Source organism: Eptatretus burgeri, chromosome 2 (genome assembly GCF_056783735.1).
Source record: "Eptatretus burgeri isolate ZD-2024b chromosome 2, Ebu_testis_v1, whole genome shotgun sequence".
Lineage (NCBI taxonomy): Eukaryota > Metazoa > Chordata > Myxini > Myxiniformes > Myxinidae > Eptatretus > Eptatretus burgeri.
Genome location: NC_140962.1, coordinates 9487757 through 9501026, shown reverse-complemented (window position 1 = coordinate 9501026; position 13270 = coordinate 9487757). Strand labels below are relative to the sequence as shown.

At 35.4% G+C, this 13270-nt stretch overlaps 1 long non-coding RNA gene across 1 annotated transcript in view; it reads right to left on the bottom strand.

Moving 5' to 3' along the window:
• Window positions 1-13270, bottom strand: part of LOC147031402 (uncharacterized) — a 126818-nt gene that overhangs the window by 88139 nt on the left and 25409 nt on the right. The window contains exon 3 of the long non-coding RNA XR_015051844.1: window positions 10844-10933. This is a non-coding gene — a long non-coding RNA (uncharacterized LOC147031402). The remainder of the gene's footprint in view (window positions 1-10843; window positions 10934-13270) is intronic.

The window sequence follows — 13270 nt, the reverse complement described above, 5'->3', positions numbered from 1 at the left end:
AAATACCTCCTCATCTTCCCATAGTTAAATCCTTTTGTATTTCCTTACTTTTGATGTATAATCCTGTTCTTTGTGTTTTCATGATACAAATGATGGCAAAACCATAATTAATTTTACCCTTATTAAATTCTTTTATTTGTTGTTTGCGAATCGTGCTTCCACAAAACTCATTCTCGGTACCAAGTGGATAATATTCTTCCTTACGAGACTGATTTAATTGTTCCAGGTCTTTTAGGTCAATTTTAAATGACCAATTATACCCTAAATCATTCATATCATATCCCTATTGTTCTATTCTCATACAAACGATACGCCCTTCTTTATAAAATTTTACTTCAATTGTAACTGTGAATTCTGTATGACCTGGAAATAAAATCAACACTTCTGTATCATTGGAATACACAGACGTTTTATTTAAGGATATATATTGGGATAAATCACTTAATCTCACCAGGTCATTCGCATCAGTCGGGCTTGGATAATTTATTAATTTATCAGCATTTTTCATATTAATATTTTTTGCGATACTATATTTCTCTCATTCAGCCTGTGCCTTTGTGTAATCATTTGATAAATCAATATTCAGTTCTTGGGATACACCAGAGATAGAACCATCTTTACCAACATAAGTCATTTATATTAGATTAAAAATAATGTCATTAAAAATTTTATTTTTGTTGAGTTGAAATAACACATTTAGACATAATTGACCACAACACTTGGAATTTAATTCTTGGACTTGAAATGTTTAATAAACACCATTCTATCAGAATTTTATTACATCAACAGGTGGTGGAAGACCAAAACTATCAAAATAATATTTGCCTTGACTATTAAAAATACAAACCCAATGAGAACCGTTCCCATTATTATCTTCTAAGTTCATAATAATATTCTTTGTATGTTTAGACATGTTTGTTAATTCATCTCAGCCAAATAACCACATTATGAATTTTTAATTTCTTACAGTATTTGATAAGTTCTAAATTTGATGTTGTATTCTTTCCAAATTCTTTAAACCATTCATCAATGCTCATTTATTTATTAGAAAGATATAATCCTTTACCCCCTTTTAGTTAATTTTACACCTGCTTGTGCGATAGAAGAAAGCATATCTCCAACGAACAATCTTGCTTTATCAGGCAAACTTTCAAGTTTTTCAGCAAAATCTACAAAGACACCACTTCCACTAATTTGTTTCTCCAACTCTTTGTTATACCTTTCCATTTTATTTGAGCCCAGAGTTGAGCCTTCCTTTCGTTGGCAGTTTTCACCGCTGCTGAAATACCACCCGACAATGCTCCAGCCACACTTAAACCAGCAATGAAAGGAATTAGAAATGGGAGATTTCCTCCACTCATCTCCCTTTTTGAATATTTCTTCAACATTGGTTTTGACATTTTAATTTTAAGTGAGCCAGTATCATTCAAGATTTCCACCTGTTATCTTGTGAGCAAAACATCAATTCTCACTGCTCCTTTTCTCTTCATTGTTTTCACGATAATCATACAAGGCTTTTGATTTTGAATACAAGATGATAGTTTCTGAAAATTGATTTGATTAACATAGATTTGGCACTTTTTGGCACTTTACCACTCATTTTGGCACTTTACCACTCATTTATTTATCAAAAAAATTATGTGAGACTAATCATCACACCATTATCTGTATTAATCTGTAATTCTGTTTCTTCCAAAAGCAAACAATATGTATCAACTTCTTCACCCTCTCCTCTTTCAATGTATAGGGAAGTACCCACTCGATTAGATTTTATAGTTTCCTTTTGAGCACTAAGGTCAATCGCATAGATTGTATACAGACTTTTAAATGCTGTCAGATCCAAAATGGGTTCTTTATTTCCATTGCTTTCACACACCTTTTGGTAAGACTTGTATGCTTCAGCATAATCATTTTTTCCCAATTAATTTCCAATCTCTCTCGTGGATAAAATGTTCCATCTAGAGAAACGCGAAGTTGTTTCACCTTAGCATTATCACTCAATGCATTATTCTTATAAGTAGCAGTATCACCATCTGGTTTGTTTTAAAATGAGCCACAGATATCATGGCTTTCCTTCCAGAACACACAAATTCCATGTGTCAGTGGTTTGGTTCAGTTTAACATGTTGGCATCTTCTTTTAAGTATGATACATTGAGTGGCTTCTTTGAGTTAAGTCTTCTATTCAACATCTCTTCTGTTTTAAGAATAGGAGTAAATTCAATAATATACCAATTTCATCAATAACAAATTTATTTTGAGCAGCAAAAGCATTAGCCACACCAAAAAGCAATCTATTTTCAATGTCATTCCTTTGGAGTTGAAATCTAATTTTCACACCATACAGAACTTTATCATGATCACAAAATCCAAATATACCTTAAAGGAACAGCCAGAGTAAAACTATTACCTGCTTTTGTATCATCATTATACATTCCTTTCCTTTGACTATATCCAGGGTCTGTGTTTGTTCCCGTTGACATATCAGGAATAAAACCTTCGACAGCCCCCTTTCCCATTCTTTCACGAAATGAATATAGTGTAAATTTCATCATTCCAGATGTAACAGAGACATAATCAACCACTTCAACTTCTTGTGTTCCAATGTACAAACGAACATGATCAAACATTTTCCAGAATAAATCATTTACGAGTGTAGCGTTTGTGTTATTCCCAGCCTTCGTGAATGTAAATTTACACAAGAAACTTTCGGCATGATTCAAATGAGTTTGTTGATTAATTATTTATTTCAAAACTTTTTGTTCCATTTGCATTCCAGTCTTCCAGTTATTGCATTTACCTTGAAGTAGTCTTCTTTTTTATTGGAGTTTGAGATGACAATGGTATCATCCAAATCATAGATACTATCAATTGCTTCCATACTTGTATTTATTCAGGTTAAAAGATGTTAAAACTTTTGAAACCCTGACGCAAGTATTTGAATTATTTTCTGTCGTTCATGGGGAGACAACTGAGTTTTGCCTTTCTTAATTTCATTTTTTGCTTGTAATTTCTGAGATTCCTTTTGGGCATCTTATATACTCTTTATAGCACCAGCTACATTTCCCACAGCAGAAGCAGTTGAACAATTTGGTCTTTATGTTTAAGAATAGTTGAACCTATACCCAGTAGAGTATCAATTATCCCATCTCCTTTTTTTCTAAATTGATGTCCGACACCCCTTTGTCTCTTCGGTTTATAGTATCCTCTACCAAGATACATACCTTCACCCTTGTAGCATGGGGAAAGGAACATCCCATCCCCTGTAATTATTTTATATTTTCCCAACTCGTGTTTCCTCACAATAACCATCATATTTATTTATTGGAAAACTTCACATAGGTGAATTCTGATGGATATATTTCTCCATTAAAATAAATCATGTGATTATCTTGGTCCTTTATCCTAAAATTTACTCTGTATATGGTTTTTCCTGGCACAGGTAGATAAACCAGATTTTTGGATTCCATATTGAATTTATAGCCAATTGGGGTGGAGTATGTGCTGAATAGAAATATTGTATTTGTTCTTATTCCATCATTATAAGCACCATCAATCAAATCACAGTGAATTAATACCGAATTTATGCCTGAGGATATTTGAATGACATTATCACTCCAAAACATCCCATTAGTTTCAATCTTTTTTGAGGAGAAACCCAATAACTCTCTAAATGAATAAGCAATTGTGAAATCAACATTGTAGTTATTTTTAAGTTTAATCGTTGATTTTGAAGTACGTTTGTGAATATCCACAACAATATTTTTTGGTTCATCAACCTGTTCTTTCATAAGATGGGCAATTTCGGAAGATAATTGAGAAATCTCATATGCTCCGGGTGAAACTGTTATCGTTTTGTATCCACTTCCCGGATAGTAACTAAACTTGTTATTTTTCTCGGTGATATTAAATAAGGTATTATAAGTTTCCATGGACAATAAAGACGCCTCATATTCTTTTGTTGCATCAAGTTGTAGTGGGTATGGGAATGAAGATGTGTGGTCGCTTCTGAAATTAAAACCAAGGATTGTGCTTCTCATCTTATTTAATATGGGATAAAATGTCTTTGTATTAACATTTATTAATTATTTTCATGTTCATCAACTGGTCTAAATTGCTGATGCTTCATTAAAACAATTGTTATTTCCAGCCTTCTTACTCCCTAACAGCAATTACAGTCTATTAACTAATTGTGATGGGTCATTTCGAAGAAAACTAACACCTGAACCAAGGATACTTAAAGCCTTAATAATGTGTTTCTCATTCTCATTCTTCCTACTTTTACCAGATAGACGAACCCTATAATTAAGAGAGACCAGTAGATCAATATATACTCGATCGTCATTATTTTCATATCCAATGGTTGATCAAAATACTTTGATTCATCCCTCACATTTGAACCTTGTCTTTCATCTTTTGTGAGAAGAAACGTTAATCTGGGGGTTAATTTAACAGGGTTTGAGCAGAAGTCAAGAACCTTAATTCATCATTAAATATCAATACCTTTTCTTGAACAAGATGAAATATTGATGGTTGTTCTGTTGGAATGATTCCTGCTCTGGTTTTTGAATCCGCTGAATATTCATTGTTTTGAAGAGCATTCACAATATAATCAGGGGGTTGATTAATCTCTTCCAGTTGTTGAAATAATCCTTCATCATCATATTCTAATTCTCCTATATGCTCTAATTCTTCCTCTGTCATTTGACTGAAATCTTTTAACATTTGAAGTTTTTTTGGAGTATATTCTATTGTGGGAACTGTGGAAACATCTATAATTTTTTCTTGGGAAGTTTTTAAAAATGGTTTAAAAAATTTCTCGTTTTCTTTCAAATGCTTCTTCACCCGTTAGTTTCTGTCTGCGTTTCTTCTTCATGTCTTCCTGTTGTTTTCCAACTTTTGACAAACTCTTGATGCTCCTTAAATCTTCTTGTTCTTTCTTTCACATCCATTTATTTATTGGAAAATATTATTCACTGAATTATAAAGGTCAACAGGGAAATTTTCCTTTTCTTCATCATTAAAGTAGATGTGTTCAAATAAATAGTTTTCTTTAAATAATTCATCAAATTCTTTATTAACATTAATACGAGTTGTAATTTCTTCTTCACGAATACTTGTATCTCTGCTTTTCGTACGTTTGCATTGAGTTTCTTCATCAACATCAAAACTGAATGATAAAATCTTAACCCCATTCCCACTCAGATGTTAAATAATTTGTCTCATTCCTTCTGGATTGGTTTTGAATATCCCAAGACCACCAGATTTTAGTTTCTTTAACTCACTCTTACAATGTGAATATTTTGTTGTACCAAGAGAAACCTCCTCAAATATTTGACCTTCATTCCTCAATCGCATATGTTCCTCAACTGAAATAGAGTAATAATCTTCACCTTCTCCTTCTCCAGGTCTTATTGCTCTTGTTGTTGTTGATACAATACGAACTACATGGTGCTTTTAAAGCAAATTTACAATATTCTCATTTGTACAATACAAGAACCTTGATTTATGAAAGTTTTTCCAGAAGCAGATTTACCCACATGATTTTTTATAATCGTTGTCATTTATATATGTAATTGTTTATAAAATAAAAAATATATCCCTTAATATCTCATCTTGTTTCACAACAATATATTTATATTTTTCAGTCGTGTGCTTCATATAATCCCCAAATTCCTTTTTACTGCATTGTAGAACAATTGTCTCTCCAAAAATTGTATATATCTATTGAATTTAACTTGAATAAAATAAGAGTATTGGCATTGCTTCTTATTGAGTGACGAGGGAGTTGAAAGTATGATTGGCAAAGATAAATACAATTACAAGAAGAATGTCTCCCTCTTGTGTAGTCGCTATCCATTACCATTTGGTTTCTCTCATCAACACAATCATCAAAGATAACGAGGTTCTTTTTTGATTTATCCAAATCATGAGGAGAAGGTATATCATCCGTATTATCACTAAGAATACAAATTATCAGTTTTGATCTTTTTATATCTCTGTGTATCACAAAATAGTTGTATTACATCTTCAATGTTGTAATCATTTAGTTTGTTTTGAAGTTGAAATAAACCGATGATATCTTCTTTTTGAAAACCAGCATTAAAACCTTGTGTAAAAAATAAAAAAATAAAAAAATATATGGATTCATTTGAGAAGTTGAAAGAAACACAACTTCCTTCAAGGGAAAGTTTCTATGGCAAGTTGAATAAAACTCATATTTCCGATAGAGATTATGCACAAGCTAAAAAGGTTGGGAGATGTTTAATATAAAGAATCTTGGAGAATATCATGATTTGTATCTTAAAACCGATGTATTGTTATTGGCTGATGTGTTTGAAACTTTTAGAACAGTCTGTCAAAATAAAAATTATTGTGGATTAGACCCCGTTCACTATTACACAGCCCATGGTTTGGCTTGGAGAGGTATGTTAAAAATGACAAAACAAAATTTGGAATTAATCAGTGATATAGATATGCTTTTAATGATAGAGAAGGCTAAAGGAGGAGGAATATCTCAATTATGTTCAAAGAGATATGCTAAAGCAAATAACAAATATCTTCCTGATTATAATAAGAATGAGGACAACTCTTACCTGATGTATAATGATGCTAACAATTGTATGGGTGGGCTATGTGAAGCCTCAACACTTAAATCTCAACACCTTATGGAAAACTTAAATGGGTTGAAGAAAAACATCATGAAAAAGTTTTACAAGACATTGTTGTCTCCTCTCAAAAAGAATTGGATGAAGCTGAAGTTGGATATTATTTTGAGGTTGATTTAAAATATCCAGAAGAACTTCATCACAAACATAAAGACCTTCCTTATGCCCCTGATAAAGAAAGTCCAAGAAAAGAATGGTTAAGTGATTACCAACAGTCAATTAATATAAAAGGTAAATCTCCAGAAAAACTTCTTACTGCATTAAATGATAAAGAAGGTTATGTTTTGCATCAAAGGAACTTGAGACAATATTTATTTGCTAGGTTGGGAGTGAGGAAAATTCATCGGATTTTGAAATTTAAACAAAGTCATTGGTTAAAGAAGTATATTGATTTTAATACAAATTGGAGAACAGAAGCAAAAATAGATTTTGAGAAGGACTTTTATAAATTAATGAATAATGCTGCATTTTGAAAGACTATGGAAAATGTTTGGAATCGACAAAACATAAGACTTGCTACATCTTAGAAACAGGCTTCAAAGTTAATTAATAGACCAAGTTTTGAACGAGTGGAAGTGTTTTCAGAGAACTTTTGTGCTATTCATTTGAAAAAAGAGAGTATTGAAATGGATAAATCTATTTATATAGGAACATCAATTTTTGACTTGTCAAAGTCATTAATGTATGACAATTACTATAATAATTTAAAATCAAAGTATAAGGATAATGTGTCATTGTTATATATGGATACAGATAATTTTATATTCGAAATTAAGACAAGTGATGTGTTTGAGGATATGATTGATAATATATATATATATATATATATATATATATATATATATATATATATATATATATATATATATATATATATATATAATGCAAGTAATTAAAAGTCAGGTGATGTGTTGTTTTCATCAAAGAATAAAAAGGTTATTGGTAAGTTTAAACATGAATTGGGTGGGAAGGTCATGAATGAATTTACAGGATTGAGATCAAAATCTTATGCTTTTACGTATATTGATAATAATAACATTGAAAGGTGTGATAAGAACCTAAAGGGAATAAGAAAAATATAATCAAGGAAACAATAAACTTTAAACATTATTACAACTGTTTAACCTTGAAGAAGGAAGAGTACAGAAAAATGAATACAAGAAGAAGTTATAAACATCAATTTTTTACAGAAGATGTAAATAAGAAAGCATTCGGAGCTTTTGATGATAAAAGATATATTTTGGAGAATGGAATCAATAGTCTCCCTTATGGTTATAAGTATAAGTGTTAAGAAATTGGGTTGCGAATTTTAACAGACTACTGCCATCTTTTTACTGATTTATAAATAATAGAGCCAAGCAATAACCAAACAAACCAAAGAGTGGAGATGTAATCAGCCTTGGTATTTAAATAGAAAACATAAAGAATGTGAGAAATATCAAATAAGTCTTATTGAAGAAATAACCGAGGTAAAAGTAGATAAAACAAATAAGCGGATAAATTTAATTACAAATAAGTTGGAGGATGTAAAATGGACTGAAAACATTGATGGTTATCAATTGAACAATGGAAAAACAATTTATGACAATCTCAAAATGATATGTGGCTCAGGAGGTGGTCAAACAAGAGCATTGAGAGACGTTTATCATTTCATTTCTGCTCAACAAAGACATTTAAACCAAGAACTCAGTTCCAAAGTAATCTTTGTGAATATACTCGATGGTGATGAATGTAATAGGAAAATTAAGTTATTCCCCAAAGTAGAACATCGACAAATATTCATTGGTTTGCTCTTTGAGTGGAATGAAAATATGAAAGGGAAGAAGTGCTTTAATCAGTAAGACTCAATTTTACATTTGCTTGTATTGGAGGGGAGGGAATCAGTCTCATATTTTGGGCTTAAGTTAGAAAGGTTTCCCTTTTCCCCCATTCATTTGAATGGCTGCCTCAGAAGCCCCATTTAATATATATATATATATATATATATATATATATATATATATATATATATATATATATATATATATATATATATATATATATATGTTTATATATTGTTACGGCTGTGGAAATTCGCAGGACACCATAAAGGGTTTCTCAAAGATCAGTTATATCGATAAGTGTGTGTGTTCAGATAGATTTCCCCACCGATGTCTAAGGGATTTATTCGTGTAACCGGGCTGTGAATCTTCAGTTAGCCGTTTTTCTATTACTATCGTTATTTTGGGCCAACCGCTCACAACAACCACCTCCACCACCAACACCTTCTCCACAACCACATTCAAAACAACCACCTTAACCACAACCGCCCAACCACACCACCCTCACGACCACCACAAAACGCCAGCCACGCCACCATTACAACAACTGCCTCCACCACCAATATCGCTCTCATCAACCGCTTCACAACAACCACCTCCACCACCAACACCTTCTCCACAACCGCCTTCAAAACAACCACCTTAACCACAACCGCCCAACCACACCACCCTCACGACCACCACAAAACGCCAGCCACGCCACCATTACAGCAACCACCGTAACCACCACCTCATTGCCACCTCGGCACACGGTTGCGAGAAGCCGGGCATTCATCGGGGGAGAACGGACGACGCCCCCCCCCCCCCCAACGACGGACCCTGCGAGTGGATTCTCAACACGTGCGGAAAAGATGCGCGGAGAAAGAAAAAGAATGGGAAAGGCCCCGATTCGGCAAGGAAAACGCCCTTCTTCTGGAAGTTTCATGCGCATGCTGGAAGAGGGGGCGAAAGGGAGGGGCGAGGCGCCGTGGAGATAAAAGGGCGCACTGAACGCAAGGCCGCTCTCTCTGTCGTCGACGGCTGCTGGAGGGTGTGGAGGTGTGTGGAAAGGAGAAAAGAGTGTCGTGTCGGAGTTGTGGGCAGTGTGTGGAGCCGTGGTAGGGGACTGGAGAGGGCGGAGCGCAGCGGAGCCAAGGCGCGCGGCCTGCCGTACCGTGCCTTACCTTGGGTCGTTGGAGAGGGGACGTCGAGGATCGCCTTAGCAAGTCACCACGAGGGTGAAGGTAGCCAGCCCGGTCTCTCGGAGCCTTTGCGGTCTACATGGCTCCGTGTTTATAAAGACGCCAAGGGGTCCAGTCTACCCCTCTTCTGTCCTGGGGTTTTTTTTCCTTGCTTTTGAATGAATGTTGTGGCGCCATGTCCGTAAGTAGAACTGTTAAGTGTGTCCATAATAGATAGACAGTAGTAGCTCTTTTGCATTGCTTTTGTTGGTTGTATACTTGCGTGCATGTTCGGACTTGCATAATTGCATACCTGCATGACTGCATCACTGTTTACGTGTGCTTATTCAATAAATGTGCTTGTTTAAATGTTCAACCATTCGTTGCGTCTTTTCCCTAATTGAACTGCCATATTGCACTTGGAATATAGTTGGTTGTTAAATCGCCGATAAAGTCATCGGGTCCAACGGGGCTGCACGATAAATACCCCGCTCGGTTATCCCAAAACGAAGCGAGCTGCTTAAGCGGCTCGTTTCGAAGCGGCCCCGTTGAGGTACAGTCTCTCGGTAGTCTGCCCGCGTGATTAATTAGGTATATCGACAATTCGGCGATTGACCCTGCAGTGCGCGGGTAGAATATTGACTAGGCTGTGGTGTGCTCAAAACACACCCGTGGCTGGTTTTCGGCGTTGAGCCGGAAAGCCGCGACTGGACTGTCTGTTCGGTGGGTGAAGCGGCCGCTATTGGTTAGACGCGGTCATTCGAACACCGGCGGGCGGAAATCCGCAACTATATATATATATATATATATATATATATATATATATATATATATATATATATATATATATATATATATATATATATATATATATATATATATATATATATATATATATATATATATATATCTTTCTAATCACTGACTGACTGACTGATATTAAAGATCAGTGCCTTCCCGGTGACGTAGAAAGCTGAAATGTTGTGTGCCGACGGACATCAAAGTCGATACAACAGGAAAAAATATCACAGAACCATAGCAAAGCGTGCATAAATGAATGAGAAAAAAAAGAAAAAAATATATAAATGAAAAATCAAATGCAGGTGAGTAACCCGAGACAATGAGAAAACACGGTTTGTATGTGTAAGCACACCGCACTAGTCTAATATGTAAAGCTCTTTACAACCACTTACTTACTGACTGACTGACTGATATTAAAGATAGGTGTCTTCCGGGTGACAGAAAAAGCTGAAATTTTGTGTGTCGATGAACATCGAAGCCAGGACACTGGAAAAAAAAAATCACAGAAGCGTCAGACAACATCCATAAATGAAAATATAAATAAATGAAAAAAAATGCAGGTGAGTGACCTGAGACAATGGGAAAGCATGGTAATTTTTTGCGTCGATGAACATTGAAACCGACACACCAGGAAAAATCAAAGAACCGTTGGAAACCATCCATAAATTAAAATATAAATGAAAAATCAAATGCAGGTGAGTGACCCGAGACAATGGGAAATAATGGCTCGTTATTGCTTACAATGTGTAAGTATACCCCGCACACATATATATTTATTATATGTATATATCACATGTTTGCTGTGGTCTGTGCCTGTTGAAAGCGATCCACTGCATTGTTTGACAGTGTTACCCAGTTTGTGATTTGTATTGTTTTATAGATATGTCAATCAATTGCAGTGAAGTAATGGAACTCTTAAAATTTGGGTAAATTGGTGGTCTTGGCGCTTGCTGACACACTATCACACATATCCTCACCTTTCAGATCCCACATGAGTCGCTACAAGGCCTGGGTTCTCACTAGAGTTGGGCTCATGGCATTAAAAATTATGCAAGACAGTGGAGAAGTGTGGGAAGAAGCCAAATGAGAAAAATAATTTCATTGAAAATGTGGTATGAGGATTGGGGAGCTGAAGAGGAGAGTCAACGAGTGAGAAAGGGAATGTATCGGGGCAAAAATGAGAAGTGATGCATTTTGCCACTTTTGAATACATAATGTAATGCGGATGACCCTTTAAGGTACAGTATCTACTGTATACACACCAATTTATGTTGAATTTTATTTTGTTCACATCTCTGTCACTTTCATACCATGTACAAAATTATTCATAGTAAGTGGCTGGAAGAAGGCCAAGCACTGAACAAATTTGTAGAAGAAGAGAAAGAAGGGGTAGAACAACCACTCCTTTCACATCTTCAGATGCATAGGGGTGCTAAGCCTGAGACAGTTTTTCCTTGGCTGAGGGGGCACAATCCTTGACGGGTCGCCACTCCGACGCAAGTTACTCGAATGGCTCATTCTTCCCAGTAAGCTGATCCTCAATTTTCCGATGTTGGAAGGATGACAGGCTGAGTCAACACACCTGATGTTGTCTTCACAACACGACAGGGGCTCAAACTCAGGACCACAAGATGCCAACCACCTTGACTGTTATGCCAACACAAGGCTTAAATTAGTAGAGAAACGATGGAGTATAGATTGGTATAAACAGTTTGCAACAAATCTGATATTTGTGCCTGGATCTGACTCAACATTTCCATAAAATTGAAGGTAAAAAGTGCACCAACAAGTTAAGCGAGCTCATTATTTAATCCTCGATTTGGTAACAAACGTGAATCATTTGATTTTAACATTTGCAGAATGTCTCAAGTTCACACTGCGCAGAGTACAACCTAGGGTTCCATATTACATTGCTGATTCATTTGCACACGGCAGGTCTGGGTATCGGCTGGTGGAGCTGCATCAAAGACGAATGGTCACGCCTCCAAATTTCACTTCATTAAACAGTAAGCCCACATTGCTTAATGCGTTTTACATTTTTTCTAATGGGAGTCGTAACGCCAAGCCCGCTCTGATTGCCCGTTGTTTAACCACCTTCGGCTCTGCACCAAGCCAGCTGCAGGGTGGTTGGAATAAAGCACGACTGGTTACACCTCCATTGGTCATTGTCGGTCATAATCTCAGTCTTGGTTTCCAAGACCTCAGTCCCAAAATATCTTCCGTCTTGGTTGCCAAGACCTTATGCCTTTTTCCACCTCAAACCGCTCAAGGTAATGCCATATATCATGTTGGAAATGTTGTTTATAGAATCATAATGCGGCACAGTATGAAAGTGAATAACAACTAAATCTCCAGTAAAGATGAGCTCGCAAAACCCTCTTCCTGTAGTCTTGCCTGCAGGATATTTAATGGATTTTAACCAGATTTATGATGCTCTGTAAACACTCTAAGCACCTTCTGCATAATTTTAAACTTACACTTCACAGAGGATTCCTGTAGATTAAAAGGATGCGGAAATGTGGTTGTCATACTGGCACAAAGAGCTAACAAATATATTGAAAAGAGTCCATTGATCTTTTTTGTCAACTTGATGTTTCCTTCAAAAGTCAACACACTCCACAATGTGACAACCTTCTTCTGCAGTACCAATGAGACACTTTATATGACAATAGATTTGATAATTCCTTGAAAAACAAAGTATGAAATAGATCAGTTATTCAGTAAGGATTTCTTTCTACCGTACCCTGCGAGATGTACAATGATGAGGTATGGAGGATTAAACTATGTGAAAAAGGAAGTACAAGGGCAAGGGAAGAGAGAAAT